Consider the following 22,250-nt stretch of genomic DNA (forward strand, 5'->3'; position numbering starts at 1 on the left):
TCCGTGGTGCATTAAATTTGAAGTACGTACATAACAACTTGTTTTTCTTTTTGTTGTTGTGTAAATGCTACTATGGGTTTGAGAGGCCGTGTTACGTCGTTTTTCTGGAATACTCTAACAAACAGGTGAATTATTTCCGTCAGTAGGGTCCAGTGAGAACAGTATGATGTATGTATATTACGTGCGGATTCTGAAATGCTTCTGCGTCTTATCTGGGCAACCTTTAACAGGCTCTCGTGGGAATTACTGGCATTTCCAAGCGTGTGTTTGTGATTGCAGTGATAGGAGTGACAGTAGTTCAGCCTTATTAATCGGGACAGTTCAGAGAAAGTGACTAATCACTTCTGTGGTCTTTGAAAACAATCGTGATGGCAGAGCAAAGTCTTTCAGAACACCGGCCTTGCACTTAGGTGGCGTCGTGAAGGATGAAGCAGCAGAGACAGTCGACCAGCAAGTCACTCACTTCCTTCGTCCCAGGAGTAAGTATCTGTCCTTACATCCGCGCAGACCACCAACATCCGCCTCACTCAAACAAGCTGTCACCCATGCAAGCAGTCTGTCCATTACAGTATTAGCAAAATTCCAATCATCATGGGTGTGTCGTGTCTCCAAAATTCATGTTTACTTTGCAGAACAGTGAAACTTGTCGTGGCGTCAGCAATTTCATGTTTCGCTGCTTGAAGAATTCCACTTATTGTTGACGTGTCATTTCTTCATTTGTCATATTTACTTTATAAAATTGTGCAGGTTTTCACAGCAGACAAACTGGTGTTTCCTCGGTACACACACCAGGAGAAGACTTCCTGCATGGTGGTGCACTCAATTTCTTCAAGTAGTGCACAAGGAAGAGGACTTTTGAAAACATGAGGAGCTGACGCACAATGAAGCAGCTGATACAGCAGCACACAATACGGCAACACTTTACTGCTCACTCAAAGTATGGCAAGGACACTGACTTCCCTGAATGAGACGACACGATGAGCTCAGCGTGAGAAAATCAGTGTGCATTTGGCAACGTGCCTCCAGAGTGTTTACAGGACAGCGGTGACCTGCCACCTTGTCCTCCTTGCCGTGCGTGTAATACCCATTCACCTCTACCTCTTGTACAGTGTAGCCACTTCATACACAATAAAGTATCTTCAGTCCACCTATAAAATCACCACCATATTTGTCTTTTCCACTTGTCACGCCAACCTCGACTGAAACACGACACATACAAGAACAACCTCAACTGAAACACGACACATACAAGAACAACCTCAACTGGAACACGACACATACAAGAACAACCTCAACTGGAACACGACACATACAAGAACAACCTCAACTGAAACACGACACATACAAGAACAACCTCAACTGGAACACGACACGTACAAGAACAGGCTGAGGTTTTACCAACACTAATTTTACCTATTTCTTAACCTTTTTCTCTCTTTTTTATTGTAAACACTTTTTTTACTTGTTTGGTGAAATTAAATAAAAAGTAAATAGTATTAATTACACCTGTAAAAATACACAAAACAGATTTAAAATAGATAACAAGAACATATGTTATAAATACAGGCAAAGTCTTGATGTCAAACACGCACATTTATCATATCGTAACCAAAGCAGTGTGCCAAACTATCGTAACCAAAGCAGTGTGCCAAACTCACAGAAATACAAAACGCAACACAAGTCACTTTACATAAAACAATATTTTACAAGGTCTAGTTCCTCAAATATAGCAAAAAGAAAGAATAGTAAAAAAAAAATAAATAAAAAGTTGTATGATATGCGGCAAAGTTGAAGCAGTCACTTTCCTCCTGTGCTGTGTATTAAGTGAGGGACTAACGCAGACTCTTCTTCTCCGAAATTAAAAGTTTAGCGATTTATCTATGTATTCTTTATGTAGGAACTGGCCAGGGGCTGCAAAAATTTCATAAGAAAGGGACCACCAGGGTGCTAGGTACTAAAGAAAAAGGACATAACGGATAATCCAAAATTTGAAAAATGTTTTGACTCTTCCCCCTTGAAGGGATTCTGGGATTCTTGGGATTCTGGAACTCCCAAGCAGGGACTTCCAGAGTTTAACAGTGAAAGGATTAAAAGATTGTGAATACTGGTTAAATCCTGCATTTGGGCATTTGGGAAGTGAAGAGAATAGTGGTGGGAGAAAATAGAAATTCTTGTGCAGCGAGGCATGAGGAGAGGAGAGGCATGCAGTTAACAAGATCATAAGGGCAGTCCGCGTGTTAGTAGAGGCAGAAGGCAACAAGAGATGTAACACTGTGGCGAAGAGATGCTGAGTAAGTCAGTTAGAGGAGAAGGCTGATAGGACGAAACACTTCTGATTCCAGCCTGTTCACGAGTGTTGAATCTCCCTCCCCCCCTCCCCCCTCATATGAGAAGAGTACTCGGATCACCTGAAGATCCGCCACCCCAGCCGCACTCGGGGTGGCAGATCTTCAGGTGAGACAATCTGGGGTGGCGGATCTTCAGGTGAGACAATCTGGGGTGGCGGATCTTCAGGTGATCCGAGTACTCCATACATGACAGTGGGTAGAGTCACCACACTCTCGTTAACTTCCATATCTTTCTCCTCCTCTCCCTCGTCCTTAAATCCTTGCTTTGTACCCTTTCTTGGTTCCTCCCTTCTGCACCGCTCCGCCTTGCCCTCTTTCATTCTTTCTTCCTTCACTTTCTTTGTCAGATTACACTTTCCGAACACTGCACTTGTATTCCTTCACTTTATCTGGAGTCCTTTCACTTTCCTGCACTTAAAACTCTTTCATTTTGACCTGTTGGTGATGAAAAGGTATGGCTCCGTTCATCCCATCCTGCTGCTGCTGCTGCTGCCTGTGTGTGTGTGTGTGTGTGTGTGTGTGTGTGTGTGTGTGTGTGTGTGTGTAATCTAATAGTTACTTATTTTGTATTTATTAACTTATGGTGTTATGTTGGTTTGTGGTTCTATAATTTTGGATGTCTTTATAAATGTAATCATGTTTTGCTGTTAAATTATAAGCTATGGTACATGGACGTGTGTGTGTGTGTGTGTGTTGCAGGGATGCCAGGTACACACAACCGTCCAGAGGTGTCAGAGAGTCGTCACAAGTGAAACACAAGCACATATCCCGGATCGGAAACACAAGCATACCCCCTCCGCCATCCGAGGCTGGGCGGCGACTGGCGGCGGGACTGACCGTGTGTGTGATCTGAGGCTCTGAGCGCCGCGGCTGTCTCACTCTTCTGATCGGAGCACCAACACAGCTTCGGATCACGCCTCGTTGTGTTTGATGCCTGTGTTCCGAAACGCCTCGCTCTCTCAATACGACAATGTTCAAAGGCCACAGACTTGATCAGCCGAGTTCTCTAGAGTCTTTCTCTTGTTCATAACAAGGGAATCTTGTTTATCTGCCACCAGAAATATAAAAACACCCTTGAAGACCCTTGCAACTTCAACTACAGTCTTCTGAAAGTAGTGGAGGCGTGGCACAGAAGTGTTTCAAAATAGTCCTTGGTTCTGTGAGGTTCTCCTTTTGTTGTGAAAGTCCGTTTTCTGTGAACTTGAAAGAAGTGTAACCATGTTTCGTATAAAAAGCAAATACGTAATTGTGGGCTGCATTACGCCACGAGACTCTGCGATATGCAATAATTTACACCACATATTGCATTAGTAGTAGTAGTAGTAGTACTAATACTATTTTTCTCTTCCCCTCCTCCTCCTCCTCCTCCCTTCATGGACACTCATCATTTACACTCACTAACCTTGTTTTGCTGACGCCAAGGTACACCCACACACTCATACAGGACTTCCTTCCCTTTGAGAGTAACAATATCGAGCAGCCTAAAACAGCCAACAATGTTCGTAAGCCGTAAACAACCCGAACAAAATAATTGTCTTAATCGGCAGATCATTTGAACATAAATGAAAGAAATGATCCTCACTCTGTACAACCCCTTGGTCCGTCACCTCCAAAGCACTACCCGACCAAGCGGCCTTGAGAGAAAGGGAGAGTAGGACGCCACGACGGGCACCAGTGGCGCAACACCGCGACAGTGAGGCGGATCCTCTGGACCACTGCTTCCCAACCTTTTATAAGCTCATGGACCTTCAAGCGAGCTTTTGAGATATTTATGTATCCTAACACATAGGATAATGAATTACAAAAAAAAAGAAAATAAATAAAAAATGCATAGTTTCAAGACTGAAAAATATAAATTAAAGTAGCAGGTCTCTGTTTTAATAATAAAAAATAATCACCCCATCCTACGTAACTGTTTTATAAGTACTAGATGTACTATAAAGCAAAATGCTACAACTCAAAACCTGTGAGGCGCGAGTTGCGTCCAAGTGTAATATACAATACGCTAATTTGTAATATTTTAATTTAGGTTTAAATTAATTTCTTACATGACACAATTTGCTTCATGTATATGCATTAGAGTACTACTGTGCACTCTAATACATACTGGCCATGTCATGTACATGCTACCTGACACACAATTTTGTTTCTAAAACATCTTTGCCCACTGTGCACTCTTACATGCACTAGCCATGTCATGTACCCAATTATTTCCAAGTATGCTTTGAAAAACATCATGCGCCCTAGGGTGCACCATGTACCCAGCTTGACTATCACTCTAGACTACCACCTAAATATAGGGCAGGGTTGGCGGGAACGAGGGAGGGGCGGGGAGGCATCCCCAGCGGGGATACCGAGGCAGCGGGAGGAAGGCCACTGCCAGGCCAAGTCAGCTGTACTAGTTTTAGGGAATGGACACAAGCCTTACCAGATGTGGTCGAAGGGCAGATGGTCCATCTGAAGGCGGCAGAGAGGAGCAGTTCATGGCCTCACCGGCTCGGGTGGCAGTAGCAGCAGGCTGATCACCATTACAGTCTGGCGCCCATCAGCTGGCTGTCCGGCACATGTGCACCACCCACGGCCTTAACGACAGAGTACACCTCTGGCCACAGGAGAAGAACAACGAGACGTCCTTGCACGTCAACGACTCAGGCGAGAAAGACAAGCATTGATGTCACTCCTCACGACCAAGTACACTGCGCAGTGCGCACACGAGACAGCTATCGTGGTGTCCGTCCGGAATCCGGCTTCGTTCCAACTTTGGATTAAGATTATTCATGTTTGGACTGCATTGGTTTTAATATATATACACCATGATGGGTATTTTATCATAGTAGCTTCGCTCATTTCACCAGTTCACTACGGTTTTCAATCCTCGCCTGCTGTTCTTGAATATTACCAACCACCGCTTGTTTTATGTTTGGCCATCCTTTGACATCGCTAGACAAATATTTTAACTCATACGACAGAAACAGCAGAAATAATGATTCACGATACCCGCCATGTTCACGAGGAACCACCTCAACCAAGGAATGTAGACGATAGGTAGAATTCTTGACCTCCACCAAACCATGGATCCCTGGTGGGTCACACTGCACCATGCTACAGAGAATGCCTTGGATCACAACTTTAGATGGATCCCTCATGAATAGAGGCATCTTAGTAGGGGGTCTGCACTCCAGCAAGGAGGGAGACAAATCCCACAGCTCCTCTCCTCTCGGCCCGGAGTCGAATCCTCATCCTCTCAGCTGTGAGTCAATGGAACGTGCTGTGTGACAGGTCTCAACTTACTCATCTCAAGGAAGCTCAAGTCTGTAGCTTCCTTGGATTTAAACCATAATCATGATCTCTAAACTCTACAGAGAGAATAGCTGGGACGGCAAGTCCAGAAAGATTCGCATGACACACACATACACACGCACACACACACTTGATGACAATTAAACAAGCTAGCTGTAAAAAAAAAAAAGGCACATTTATTTCATTCTTAAAAACATGGTAACAATGAAATGACGTTGATGCCTGGCGGACACATTGCCTCATTTGCTCCTAGAAAAATATGCTTTACACATCATCATTACCCACTGTTGGGCCAAAACTACTCTCTCTCTCTCTCTCTCTCTCTCTCTCTCTCTCTCACCAATAAGCAAAATATATCTGATTTGCCACCGGACATGAATACAACTACATATCTATAATTACACACACACACACACACACACAGCTGATCATGTAAACACATACGACCGACAACAACTACTGGACCAACGCCTGCAAGCAAACACTCTGCCGCCAGCAACTTTAGACGCCGTCAAGTGGCTAAATGAATTAATCAACGGCCAAAACGCCATCCAGGAAAATTCAGACGTGAAGAAAAACAAACGGAAAAGAGGTAAGAAGGGTGGAATCCGAGCAAGATTGAGAAGGAGAGGCACTAAGACGCCGCTACCTGCTGTCATGTTCGGAAATGTTCGGTCAATAAGGAACAAAATAGACGAATTTTCTGCAAACTGCAAATATCTAAGGGACTTCAGAGAAAGCAGTTTCATATCACTAACGGAGACATGGCTTCAAGATAAAGATGTAGATGAAACAGTAAACATAGATGGATTTTCATTAGTGGGAGCAGACAGGAAGGACAAAGTGAAGCAGAAAGGAGGTGGAGTCGCTGTATACGTGAACGATAGATGGTGTACACAAGTGAACGTGAAGGAACGTTTTTGTTGTGAAGACCTTGAATTTTTAGTAATAACATGTCGGCCATTCTATCTTCCTCGCGAATTCAACAACGTGATAGTTATAACAGTGTATATTCCGCCACAGGCCAATGCATCGGTTGCAAGTGAGAAGTTACAAAATTGTGTACAAAAATACGAAAATAATAATCCTGAAGGAGTTATCATAGTTCTAGGTGACTTCAATCATTGTAACTTTGTCAAGTGTGCCCACATCAACAAACAGTGACGTGTCCCCCAAGAGGAAATGCTACACTAGACAAAATGTTCTGTAACATTAGGAATGGATATCGTGCCTATCAAAAACCAAAACTAGGTGATTCTGACCACAATATGGTGTTCCTTGCGCCATCATACTTGCAAAAACTTAAATGTGAAAAATACGAGAAAATTAGTGTGCAAAACTGGAAAAATAACGAAAAGATCATTCTTCAGGGGTGTTTCGAATGTACAGACTGGGATGTATTATTCTCGGATACAGAAAGTATTAATTATAACTTAGACGTATTCAATTCCTATGTAAATTTTTGTACTGAAATGATAATACCAATCAAGGAAGTAAATATATATCCAAATAGCAAACCGTGGATTAACTCCAGTGTAAAACTATTAAAGAAAAGAAAAGAGTTTTTGCAATTGGTGATAGAAATAGAGGTGCAGATATTCAAAGACAACTAAAAAGGGAAATAAAAGATGCCAAATATGCGTATAAAATTAAAATAGAAAATCATTTTAAATCTAACAAACCAAAAGATGCCTGGAATGGTGTGAAAATGTTGTGTGGTTCTAAGAAGAGAAAACAGAATAGACCCGTCAAATCCTCAAGAATATGTAAATGAATTAAATCCTTTTTACTCTAGATTTGATATCCATGATTTTAATGAAGAATGTAACAATATTATGTCACTTGCAAATAGTATTACATAAGAACATAAGAAATAAGGGAAGCTGCAAGAAGCGACCAGGCTTACACGTGGCAGTCCCTGTATGAAACACTCCTTGTATTGAGTCAGACCATATAACTGTCACAGAAGAAGATACAAGACGCTCTTTGAAACGAATTAAGTGTGGTAAAGCTGGTGGTCCAGATGGTACAGGTTCAAGGTTATTGAAAAACTGTGCAGAACAACTTGTTAATCCACTTTGTAAACTTTACCAAGCTTCACTTCATCAGTCCGTAATTCTAGATGTGTGGAAGAAATCTGAAGTTATTCCAGTGTCTAAAATCAACAACCCAAAAGAGCTAAATGATTTAAGACCTGTTGCACTAACCTCAATTCTTATGAAATGTTTGGAGCACATTGTAAAACCACATCTCTGTAAATATTTAGACTCAGAGCGAGATAACTTTCAATTTGCTTATTGTGAAAACAGATGTGTTCAAGATGCTATATTAACGTTACTTCACCCTATCCATGAACACTTAGAGAATCGAAATACACAGGTTCGCATTATTTTTATAGATTTTAGTAGCGCTTTTAACACCATCCAACCCCACATATTGTTACTAAAGTTACTAGCATTAAATGTAAACAGAAAACTCATCAAACGGATACATAGTTACCTAACAATGCGTTCACAATATACAAAACTTAAAAATGTTAAATCAGACATTGCTATAACAAATACAGGGGCACCCCAAGGTTGTGTTCTGGCTCCACTACTTTTTGTATTGTACACAAATGACTGCAGAAGTAAATATAAAAGTTGTTCTATAATTAAATATGCAGATGACTCGGCAATAGTGGGAAAAATCAGAAATGATGATTCACGAGAGTTCCTGAAGCAAGTTGACTTTGTTACATGGTGCAATAATAACTTTTAAAATCTAAACGTAAAGAAAACAAAAGAAATGATAATTGATTTCCGTATAATTAACACAATGCCAGATCCACTAGTCATAGCCAATGAGCAAGTTGAAAGAGTACATGAATATAAATATCTTGGCGTAATAATTGATGACAAATTAACAGGATCTTCAAATACAACTAAATTATACAAAAAAAAATGTAAACAGAGAATTCATTTTCTAAGAATATTGAAAAACATCCATATAGGTCAATCAATATTATCACTATTTTATAAATCAGTAACTGAATCCATTTTGAGCTTTGCTATTACAGTATGGTATGGATCCTTAACATGTAAAGACAGAAATAAACTCAAAAGAATTATAAAGAACACAAAGCTAGAACTGATTCCCTAGATGATATATATATTATGATGGTGATAAAACAACTAAATAAAATTATGAATGATGTCCAGCATCCACTGCACTGCCAATACAAGTTCCTGAGATCTGGTAAAAGACTTGCCCTTCCAAAGCTGCAAACTACTAGATTTAAAAATACCTTTATTCCTAAGAGTCTAGATCTTTTCAATTCCTTTGCTTCCCGCTAACTTTTGTTTTATGTGTGTGAGTGTATTTTTAATGATGTATTATTTTTAGTATATTATATTAGATTATGTGGATGAGCTACTGAGCAAGCCAAGATTTTCATGTTGTATGTAATTCAATGTGACAATACAGCTTACTTACTTACTTACTTACTTACTTACTTACTTACTTACACTTACACACACACACACACACACACACACACACACACACACACACACACACACACACACACACACACACACACACACACACACACACACACACACACACACACACACACACACACACACACACACATTAATTAAAGCCCAGCATGGTCTAGATGATAATGAAAAGGATAATAAAATAAAAAGATTAATAATGAGTGATCATAAAGTATGCATGAATTTTCTTGTCTTTCAGCACCATAAATGCCCAGAAAAAAAAATAAGATAAATTATGAAACACACACACACACACACACACACACACACACACACACACACACACACACACACACACACACACACACACACACACACACACACACACACACACACACACACACACCCCTAATTTGTCCCATGCAGAGATGAAAAGATGTACAAGGCAGAGGTGCAGGCAGTGGCTGACCACCAGAGGGGAAGACAGGAGCATTGTGAAGGAGGCAAGCCTAGCTGATAACAAAGGCTTGTGCTGAAGCTAATCATTTTATAATTGTCGTGAGGCTTCTTGGCTGCTCCAGTGACTATGAGTGTCACACCAGCTGTCACCTCATCCCAGGACTGCCTCCACACAGTACAGCCTGGAGTTAGGCCATGTTCATTCATCCTGTTGGTCTAGTCTGGTCAGAGGTCATGTAATTTGCCACACTCACTCCCAGTGTTTAGCATTTCCCTCAATCTGAAGTCCTGTCACCTCCTTAGCATGTCACCTGTTATATTTGTGAGGAGAGTCTGTGGATTAATGGACTTAATACTAAGGGGAAATGTTAAAGACAATGGGAAAAAGTGAGACAATAGAACATTTTTGACTGTGATAACACCACCATGCACAGGTTTCACAGACACCTGCTGAGCAAGGCATAAGGGAATAGCACTAGGACTCCCATCAAAACATTCAAGGTACACAACTCTTTCCACATTGAGCTACGAGTACAATGATAGCTGTAGCCCAAGAGGAGTTTGGTCAACCTTCAGTGTTCAGTCAATAAACTCCCCTAACAGGACTGCCTCATTCTCTCAGCAACTGTGGTACTCCCAACATCTGGATCTGCCAATAAATAAGCTGATGTGGTGCCAGTTAACATCCATCCAGCACATACTCATCCAGAATGGGCCACACAGCTGCCAGACAGTGACACGCTTAAGGCTTCCCATCACCACTGTGAGGTCCAGACAGGCAGTAAGCAAAGACCAGGACTAACAACCCTCTTGGTGAAAACCTAAAAATCAAAATACCTAAAATGGATGTGTAATACTCTCACTTACTTACTGTTACCTCTATGTACAATTGGAATACTACTCAATTTATCTGAAAATTGCACCTTCAAGTATTTCTTGGGTTCAGAGCCAATTTCAAATTATCAGCTAAAGTGGTGCAAAATCAGCCTATGACCAAAATACAATAACTAATAAGTAATGTATAAAGCCTTCAATATTCCCCTTCTGAAAAGCATCACAGATTACAAAGAGCATATCCAAGCTGCTGTGTTGCTTTTGCCACATGTGTGTGTGTGTGTGTGCATGTTGTCACCACTGACAACACACTTCACACCACCCAGCTGCCCCCCCAAGGTCCATCAGTACACACACACACACACACACACACACACACACACACACACACACACACACACACACACACACACACACACACACACACACACACACACACACACACACACACACACACACACACACACACACACACAAGCCACTTGAGCAAAAATACAAACAGGTCACCAAGGATCCAGCAGCAGCAGCAGTAACAGCAGTTCAGAGGGGATTAAAGTAGGGAACATTTCAGATATCCATTGTCTACCAGCAGTGTGATTTGCCATGATGCACAGAACCATAACCAAGTGGATAAAATATGTGAAGGCTGTATGATATGATGACACACACACACACACACACACACACACACACACACACACACACACACACACACACACACGTGCATTTCTTGGCAGCTGTGGTAGGGCAGCAGCAGCAGTAGCAGCAGCAGTGATGGTAGTGATGGTAGAGGAGGTGCAGTCAGTCACTCCTCACTCAGTTTTCAGATACAAAGAGCAACTGTGTCCAAACAGTGAGTTGGTCTGTTGGAAGGACACAGGACAATGTCAGTTTTGGATGTGTGGACGCCAGGTCAGGTGATGCTGTGTGAGGGAACCGATAGTTTAATTCTCTATAATTTTTGTGAGAATGTCTGCTTAGTATTGAGATAGATGCACATAAATTTATAAAGCTTGAGGCTAAGATGTAAAAAAAATACTGAGAATATTATTACATTATTATATGAATGAAAGTATGGATGTATATTCCTTGCTCCAGCTGTTGGTGAGTGAATAGATGGCACTGAAATAGTTTAATGTAAGAAGGTGGTAAACCATACTGTTCATCATTTATTTTCTTGCCAAGGAAAATATGGCAAACAATGAATATTACTCACATTATCAAGAAATATTCAAGAAAGATGGAAAAGAAAGCCCTAGTCTTTCAGTGCCCCTCCACAAGTAAGGGCTCATTCATACCACTCAGTTGTCTTGCTACTATTTTGTGGCACACTGGCCTAACATCCCATCAACAAAAGGGCAACCACAAACAGACCACTCACCAAGTGCTGTTCTGATAATTTTTGGCTTATTCTGCCAGTACACAAAGAGGAAGTAGGCAGGCACCCCAGAGCCAGTGATGAGCAGGCCCTTGCCCACCTCATATGGCCGCACATACAGCAGCAGAAACACCAGGAAGCCACGCACCAGCAGGAAGGCGATGGGAACGATGCTGTTCACCTGCAAAGAGAGGGAGGCGTTATAGTCTTGTGGCATCTGTGTCCTGTTCTAATTATCAGCATGCCATTTGTCTATATATTTAGTATAATTTCTGTGACAACTATGTCCTCTTTCAGCTACTACCACATTATGTATCTATAACAGGTGTTCCTAAAAACTCGTACAAAAAATGGTCACAACAAAAGTTTTAGCAACAGATGAGGTAAAGTGTACCTCACCAATGCACACAGCAGCCTTCTCAGAGTGAAGTGGTTTGTCTCTTGTTCAACAGATCATCATGATAATTATACATTTCAACTATAAATAAGCTCTGGGGAGGTAGTATGTATTGATGTGGTGGTTGTGTGGCAGCAGTGGTGCCTAACTCATGTTGGCGATGCATTTATTGATACATTGACACAGCTTGCCTAGTTCAGCTTTCAGTGAACAGACTTAATGAAATAGGTTTTCCTGTAAAGGCAGCCATGAGACCAAGTTGTTGGGGGATTGACTCCCTGGGCCAGCACTCTCACACAGCAGGCCAGGATTCATGAAACTGGTAATGCACCAGTGTGGGGTTTTCACCTCTCCTTTCAGATCAATTGCTGTTGTTCCCAAGTAACATCCTATTCTCCTTCTCCTGCTAGCCCTATTTTTCTCCTGCTTATCCTCTTTCAGTCTTTTTTTCTTATCCTGTTATTCCATCTTCTTCCATTGCTCCATTTTCTAAGGCTGAATCATCATCATAATCCCATTCCCATACTGAGCTGTGAGAAAACACACACACACACACACACACACACACACACACACACACACACACACACACACACACACACACACACAACAAATAAATAAATAAACAAATAGCAATAAATGAATAAAAAAATATATATATATAAATAAATAAAAATAAAACCACAGGCAGATGATAATCACAGCCACCACTGCTATCTGGTGCTCACCTTGATAGGCCGCTCATGTCAGGGTATTTGCAGCACATGTACAGCAGACTGGCGATACTGCACAGGATGAATGAACTCTCTACAAAGCTGGAGTAGTCAATGAGGTGGTAGATGTCCGTGGTGGAGAGGCGGACCAGTGACAACAGGCCCTGGAAGAGGAAGGAGAGGAGGTGGAGGTGAATATTCCAAGCTGTGGTTAAAATGGAATGCCTTGTCAACCTCTCATTCGGTAAGACAAACTGTTAGTGACTGAGTGAAGGAGAGCAGGAAGGGGCATTACAGGCAGTTGTGCCAGATCTCAGCATGTGAGGCTGTGGCACCAGGTACTTTGAACTAGTCCCACATGCTTTTGTTCTGATACATGAGGTGATTACAAGAAAATGATAGACAAACTGCATTTAGACAAATATTCGCTTTTAGACGCACCAAGCTAACTAAAAATTCCAACCTAAATCTATTTTCTTCATTTGTGAGGATGTGTTCTGTCTGACTGAATAATATATAAAAACTGTGTGTGTGTGTGTGTGTGTGTGTGTGTGTGTGTGTGTGTGTGTGTGTGTGTGTGTGTGTGTGTGTGTGTGTGTGTGTGTGTGTGTGTGTGTGTGTGTGTGTGTGTGTGTGTGTAAATCTATTAATAACTCTAGGAAAACTCATCAATCACTTTTCATACAAATACATCAACTTGGAAACTAAAGACTGATGAAGTTAAGAACTCAAAATGTTTGTGTAGGTAACCAATAATATACACATAAGTACATTCACTTCATTACTTCTTTCCATCTGTCAAAATATTATATTATAGCTCACACTGCACATCCTGAGGGGACACCATAAGACCATGATGCATGCTCACACACACACACACACACACACACACACACACACACACACACACACACACACACACACACACACACACACACACACACACACACACACAGTAGTAGTGGTAGTAGTATTTTACTGACAAAAAAAAAACATTGAAAATAACACAAAAAATTATGTTGTTTTTGTCCAACTTCAAAAGAACACAACTCCAACATGTAGAGGACCGATTGAACCAAAGCTACTATTCACAAAAATCATGAAAGGTGTCACACATACTGTTTTAAAATACATAAAAGCCACAGCAATGAATCTGTTAATGACAATAATAAAAAACCTACAAACACACACACACACACACACACACACACACACATAGCATTGCACAATGTCTTACCAGAAAGATGAGAGAAGACATTGGAGTGTTGCATTTGCAGTTGATAAGAGCAAGGTTGTCTGGGAAGTGGTCTTGTCTTGCACCCACAAAGCACAGCCTATTGGAGTGTTGCATTTGCAGTTGACGAGAGCAAGGTTGTCGGGGAAGTGGCCTTGTCTTGAACCCACAAAGCACAGCCTATTGGAGTGTTGCATTTGCAGTTGACGAGAGCAAGGTTGTCTGGGAAGTGGCCTTGTCTTGCACCCACAAAGCACAGCCTATTGGAGTGTTGCATTTGCAGTTGACGAGAGCAAGGTTGTCTGGGAAGTGGCCTTGTTCTGAACCCACAAAGCACAGCCTATTGGAGTGTTGCATTTGCAGTTGACGAGAGCAAGGTTGTCGGGGAAGTGGCCTTGTCTTGCACCCACAAAGCACAGTCTATTGGAGTGTTGCATTTGCAGTTGACGAGAGCAAGGTTGTCTGGGAAGTGGCCTTGTCTTGAACCCACAAAGCACAGCCTATTGGAGTGTTGCATTTGCAGTTGATGAGAGCAAGGTTGTCTGGGAAGTGGCCTTGTCTTGCACCCACAAAGCACAGCCTATTGGAGTGTTGCATTTGCAGTTGACGAGAGAAAGGTTGTCTGGGAAGTGGCCTTGTCTTGCACCCACAAAGCACAGTCTATTGGAGTGTTGCATCTGCAGTTGACGAGAGCAAGGTTGTCTGGGAAGTGGCCTTGTTTTGAACCCACAAAGCACAGTCTATTGGAGTGTTGCATTTGCAGTTGACGAGAGCAAGGTTGTCGGGGAAGTGGCCTTGTCTTGCACCCACGAAGCACAACCTGTCAACATCATTAAGGTGGTGAGTGGGGCATTACTACCAGTCACAACTTGTGCTCTAAATCTGACAGAGAGTAAAGGGAGCATATGAAAGGAATGGATTATGGAACTCATGGAAATCTTGCAATCAAGTATATCTAAATTCTTGAATAAAGTGCATTCTCTGTTAAAATAAATAAGATCACTTTAGAATTGAACTCCATCATCATTAGTGGTTATAACTGAAGCAGGAAATCTCTCAATATAGCACAATATTCTCTGTTAAAATAAATAAGATCACTTTAGAATTGAACTCCATCATCATTAGTGGTTATAACTGAAGCAGGAAATCTCTCAATATAGCACAATATTCTCTGTTAAAATAAATAAGATCACTTTAGAATTGAACTCCATCATCATTAGTGGTTATAAATGAAGCAGGAAATCTCTTAATATAGCAGTGGTATTTTCACCAAACACTACAACTATTCATATATGACGGAAAACCTGAATGCAGGAATATAACACCAGATGTGAGTCTAGGTATGAAAGAGAGAGAGAGAGAGAGAGAGAGAGAGAGAGAGAGAGAGAGAGAGAGAGAGAGAGAGAGAGAGAGAGAGAGAGAGAGAGAGAGAGAGAGAGAGAGAGAGAGAGAGAGAGAGAGAGAGAGAGAGAGAGAGAGAGAATTTTCTTGTTTCTTATAATTGATGGATGACAATGAAAGATAGAAATAGATGTGTTAGTATGTGTTCCCTGCATGGACTGCTTCATGTAGTGCTGTTGGATTCTTTTACAATTTCTCTTCGTTATCTTAATTGAGTTTTGAATTAAGAAAGCCTAAATTCCTCAGTCAAAAAGAGCTAGACAATCCTAAAGTGAAGTAGTATGCATTTGTGGTTATGATGAGTCAAGTGTATGAGAGGAAGAACAGTTAAAGTTTCTCCAGATCCTGATGTTGCTGCCTTGCCTTGCCTATCTACCCTGAAGGATAAAACAAGCCTTGTATAGAGATAGATAGCCTGAGATGTGTGGATATAGTGGGATTTAGCTAGTTTTTCCTATCTAAGAGCAGGTGGTCAGGAAGAGTGATGAATCAGCTGGGAAAATTATATATATATTACATCAACAAACAAAATAGGTGGTGAACAGATGAAAATAGATCTGAAAGGCTAGCAGGAGCAACACCCACCTGGAGGAAGTCATGATGTGCACCGAGAGGCCCACCAGCAAGGGCATCACCCAGACGGTCAGCAAAGGTCTGTCATCAAGGCAACAACAACAAGAACTAAGGTTATGTTCTGTAACACTGACCATTAGCTTGGATAGTGTGTGATAAAATTATTAAAAAACAATGGGGAGAAAATTTAGAAAGGTAAGTAATTTTCATATTATATAATGCTTGAAGTCTGCAGCTGCTAGATAAGCCAAACTTAATATTAATGATAATTCCTGATTATTGTCTTTTCCTCTAACATAAATACACTGTGTATGCTAATAGGAGAACAGAAATATCTAAGCTATTACATATAATTGTAAAGTTTAAAGAATGGACTCAAAACACTAGAAAAGTCCGAGCAATGTCTGCTATAATTACGTTCTCTATAAAAGTAATTACCAAATGATCTGACTAACTTATCTATCACTTGTGCCATAAGTCACATGGTGCCATCAACAACACAATGCAAATTACTCATGGAAGCTGTCAATGGTGTACTCACAACAGCAATGGCATCAGAGGCCAGCATGTCGACAGGGGAGAGCACAGCCAGGCAGGTCACATTGGCCATCGCGTAGACCAGCGTCACCAGTGGCAGGGAGATGTAGATGGCCCGGGGCAGGTTACTGTGGGCAGGGTGTGATGTTAACAGGACTGGTGGTGACTGGTGGTGATATCTGATCATTGAGCTCCTTGTATTTCTCAAAATTATTATTATTATTATTTTTTTTTTTTTATGTAGGAAGGATACTGGCCAAGGGCAACAAAAATCTAATAAAAAAAAATGCCCACTGAAATGCCAGTCCCATAAAAGGGTCAAAGCAGTGGTCAAAAATTGGTGGATAAGTGTCTTGAAACCTCCCTCTTGAAGGAATTCAAGTCATAGGAAGGTGGAAATACAGAAGCAGGCAGGGAGTTCCAGAGTTTACCAGAGAAAGGGATGAATGATTGAGAATACTGGTTAACTCTTGCGTTAGAGAGGTGGACAGAATAGGGGTGAGAAAAAGAAGAAAGTGTTGTGCAGCGAGGCCGCGGAAGGAGGGGAGGCATGCAGTTAGCAAGATCACAAGAGCAGTTGGCATGAAAATAGCGGTACTAACAGGACATAACCTTCACAATGTTGCTCATATTCTAGTGAAGCTGTTCTTAATTATTTCTTGTGAAGATGTAATGTATAGAAAACCTATAATGTGAACAAGATATTACTATTTCCTTCACATAAATTTATACAAAAATAGCTATACAGAATCCAAGGAAGGAACAAAAATACTTTATGAGGAAAACTTTATGAGGAAAACTTTATGAGGAAAACTTTATGAGGAAAACTTTATGAGGAAAACTTTATGAGGAAAACTTTATGAGGAAAACTTTGAGGAAAACTTTATGAGAAAAACTTTATGAGAAAAACTTTATGAGAAAAACTTTATGAGGAAAACTTTATGAGGAAAACTTTATGAGGAAAACTTTATGAGAAAAACTTTATGTGGAAAACTTTATGAGGAAAACTTTATGAGGAAAACTTTATGAGGAAAACTTTATGAGGAAAACTTTATGAGGAAAACTTTATGAGAAAAACACTGTAACCAATTAAACAATATTTGTCACTCCAACAAAGAAATCAAAATAAAACAAAAACAGAAAGGAAATTTGCATTCATGATACCTTTAGGTGGCATGTTAATTTGGTACAAAATCATATAGATCATTTGCAAAATATACAAGTCCAAAATGGAAAGAGATGATTCACATATCACGATTTATAGATAACAGATAAAAAGCAAAGGTATATGCTTAAAAAGATACACCATTCTGTCACAACTCTACAAATAAGTATGCTCTTCATAACAAAACAACAAGAAATAAATCTATCATAAATGAGCGAGGTAAACCTGACTAGAGCTTGAACCCAAATCTGACAATCCAAAAGGGCAAGTTTTTATTGCTTGGACCATAAGGGAAGCACCTCACAGTCAGTCCTGCTTTGCCTCGTGTTTGTCTTTTGTCACAGTAAAGGTTGAGCCAAGGCCTACAAACCAGCTGGTGTGAGTGGCAGTGTGGTGCCAAGTGAGGGAGAGACAGTACTCACACAAATGGGTTCTTCAGCCTCCTCCATCATGAAGTTGAGGTAGTTCCATCCAGTGTAGGAAAATATGCCTGAGAAGTGAGTGGCAGTGTGGAGTAGAAGTGAGTGGCAGTGTGGAGTAGAAGTGAGTGGCAGTGTGGAGTAGAAGTGAGTGGCAGTGTGGAGTAGAAGTGAGTGGCAGTTTGAGTAGAAGTGAGTGGCAGTGAGTGACAGTGTGGAGTAGAAGTGAGTGGCAGTGTGGAGTAGAAGTGAGTGGCAGTGTGAGTAGAAGTGAGTAGAAGTGAGTGGCAGTGTGGTGCCAAGTGAGTAGAAGTGAGTAGAAGTGAGTGGCAGTGTGGTGCCAAGTGAGTAGAAGTGAGTAGAAGTGAGTGGCAGTGTGGTGCCAAGTGAGGGAGAGACAGTACTCACACAAATGGGTTCTTCAGTTCCTCCATCATGAAGTTGAGGTAGTTCCATCCAGTATAGGAAGATATGCCTGAGTAGAAGGAGACAGCTATCTTGCCTGGCTCAGTGCTGGTGCCCTGGAAGGAGTTGTGGAAGTTCCCAGTGTTGCCTGAAAAGTGGAGGTGAAAATTATTATGATGTATTTCTTTTTTTTTTTTTTTGTGTACTTCAGAAAGACTTAAGAATTTTCTAATGTGTTCTGGAACTTGGATTTTTCACATCTTGACTGTAAAGAATCAACAAAAGCACAATAAAGCAAAGTTCTCTGCATAAAAATGGCTTACTAACAAGATTTAAACAAGGGTTAAAATAGAAAGCCATAGGAAACATGAACACATATAACTGAAGGCACTAAAAAATTATTAGATTAGTGTGCTATTACAATTAACAAGATTTCACAACAGGATCAATCAAACTTGCTATGTGAGATCTCAGACACATATGATTTTGTTCTATCCCTACAAAAAATAAAGTAAACATCAGTCTTTTAAATATACTTAATAGCTATAGACTCCCCAAAATTAATATGATGTAGACTGACTGACTGGCTGACTGGCTGATGGCATTGCAGTGAAGGGCAATGTAGCTAAAGACTCATTCACTCACTCACTCACTCACTCACTTGTTCAAACACTCACCCATGCAAAGGTGGACAATGCCAGCAAGGATGACAATGGGCAATGTAGCTAAAGATACATTCACTCACTCACTCACTCACTCACTTGTTCAAACACTCACCCATGCAAAGGTGGATGATGCCAGCAAGGATGACAATGAACAATGTAGCTAAAGACTCATTCACTCACTCACTCACTTGTTCAAACACTCACCCATGCAAAGGTGGACAATGCCAGCAAGGATGACAATGGGCAATGCTGCTAAAGACTCATTCACTCACTCACTCACTCACTCACTTGTTCAAACACTCACCCATGCAAAGGTGGACAATGCCAGCAAGGATGACAATGGGCAATGCTGCTAAAGACTCATTCACTCACTCACTCACTCACTCACTTGTTCACTCACCCATGCAAAGGTGGACAATGCCAGCAAGGATGACAATGGGCAATGCATCAATCTTGGTCACCGTGAAGAAATCCTGCAGCTAGGTGGTGACTCGTACATTCCAGCTTGGATGGGGAGGACACAGTGACAGTCAAATATTAAAAAAAACACTACACAACTCTAAATAGAATAAATAAATAACAAACAATGCCTTTCATTATTACAGAGAACCATAATATACATAATTTAGAAAATCTGTTAAAAGAAACTCTGTATGATGTAATATTTGTAAAAGCGTAAGAACTGGTCAAAACCTTTTTAATGTGTTTTTGATGGACCACAACCTATAATGGGTATATACTGTATATATTTTTCTTGGTGCAGTAAAAAAATATCTATATATCTAGAGATGAAAAGATGCTGGAATTATAAGAATGAAAAAAAAATAAATAAATATATAAAAATAAATAAATAAATAAAACTGTGTGTGTGTGTGTGTGTGTGTGTGTGTTTACCTAGTTGACCTAGTTGTGGTTTATGGGAGGGGAGTAATCTGATAGTATTCCATCTCTGTATACATCCAGTTTGGTCTTAAAAGCATGGACAGTTATGGCATTGACAACATCTTCACTGAGTTCATTCCATTTGTTCATACTTCTGTGAGGAAAACTATACTTTTTGATGTCTCTTCAACAGTTCTTCTACTTCTTACTTCTTCAATTTCTTACTGTGTCCCCTTGTACTCTACTCTGTGTGTGTCTAAAGTTATAAAACATTCTTTGTTCATATTTTTCATACCATTTATCATTCTATAGATGTTTATTAAATCCCCTCTCTGTCTCCTATTTTCAAAGATAGAAATTTCCAGCATTCTTAATCTCTCTTCATAGGTCAACTTACTCAACTCCAGAACCATCATAGTGACTACTCTTTGTGTGTGTGTGTGTGTGTGTGTGTGTGTGTGTGTGTGTGTGTGTGTGTGTGTGTGTGTGTGTGTGTGTGTGTGTGTGTGTGTGTGTGTGTGTGTGTGTGTGTGTGTGTGTGTGTGTGTGTGTGTGTGTGTGTGTTCCAGGACACTCACTCACTCACATATGGACAGTGCTGGAATGAGCCACACAGCATCATCTGGCAGGTCACAGTTGGGGAAGAACGGTTGAATCACATACTTTGCAAAGGCCAGCGGCATGATGGGATTGGTGGTGGGCCTGGAGAGCGACAGAGGCATCATCAGTACACCACACACTACTGAGGAAGACCAAAGCATTAGCAATAAGCCAGTGAACTAAGGAATATGTACAGCTTTGGATCCTTGAATGGGAGGTGAACATTACGGTTATACAGTGTGCATAGTTATCATGGCATTAAGAAGTACTAAGATCAAGTAAGAGGGACACAGGCACTGTACCACTATAACACATTACAGAGAGAAGGCCAAAGCTTTGATAATATAACAGTGAACTAAGGAATGTGAAATGTTCTACATGAGCATTAAGTTACAGTTTTCAGTGTCAATTTATCACAGCACTAAGTATTAAGTTCAAGTAAGATATTAGTAAGATGGCAAAACCCTTATGCACTTATAAAGACATGATGGCCACCACTTGAACACTTGCACGACAAACTTAACTTTAACTTTACACAGAGATGAGGTTGGCAGCCCAGAGGAAAAGGAAGGCAGGGAGGGAGCCAAAGCCAGCATTAATGTACGCATAGTCTCCGCCTGATTTTGGTATGGATGTGCCCAGCTCTAAATAGCATAGCGCGCCCACCATCCACATGAGGCCGCACATCACCCATCCCACCAGCGACATGAGGCCGCACATCACCCATACCACCAGCGACATGCCCACGCTGCCTGTCTCCCTCGGCACTCCCTTGGGCAAGATGAAGATGCCTGCAGAGAGAGAGAGAGAGAGAGAGAGAGAGAGAGAGAGAGAGAGAGAGAGAGAGAGAGAGAGAGAGAGAGAGAGAGAGAGAGAGAGAGAGAGAGAGAGAGAGAGAGAGAGAGAGAGAGAGAGAGAGAGAGAGAGAGAGAGAGAGAGAGAGAGAGAGAGAGAGAGAGAGAGAGAGAGAGAGAGAGAGAGAGAGAGAGAGAGAGAGAGAGAGAGAGAGAGAGAGAGAGAGAGAGAGAGAGAGAATCACTGAATGATTGACTAAATGTGACTGACTGACCTAACCTAACATAACCTAACCTAACCTAATTTAACATTAACTTAACTTATGGTGAAGGTAGACAAGGCCTTCCTGCACCATTAGCACCATAGGGTACAGTGCTGTGGTACTGTAGCACTGAAATATTAAGCACACAAAAAAAAAACAATATTATTTTCAGATGAGGGCCAGTTAGGTTAATTTTTTTGGGTACAGTTTCAAGGTACAGTGACGCATGCTACAGTGGCTTATGGTGAAGGTAGACAAGGCCTTCCTGCACCATTAGCACCATAGGGTACAGTGCTGTGGTACAGTGACATCAAGAAATTAAGAAAACAAACTGAAGATTTATTCACCTCCTAGACCCAAAGCATACATTCATACTTTTATCATTACAGGTACAAATCTATATA

At 41.0% G+C, this 22,250-nt stretch overlaps 1 pseudogene; it reads right to left on the reverse strand.

Moving 5' to 3' along the window:
• Nucleotides 1-5,807: 5,807 nt before the first annotated feature.
• Nucleotides 5,808-22,250, reverse strand: part of LOC135112876 (large neutral amino acids transporter small subunit 2-like) — a 17,955-nt pseudogene continuing 1,512 nt past the window's right edge.

Source organism: Scylla paramamosain, chromosome 24 (genome assembly GCF_035594125.1).
Source record: "Scylla paramamosain isolate STU-SP2022 chromosome 24, ASM3559412v1, whole genome shotgun sequence".
Classification (NCBI taxonomy): Eukaryota; Metazoa; Arthropoda; class Malacostraca; order Decapoda; family Portunidae; genus Scylla; species Scylla paramamosain.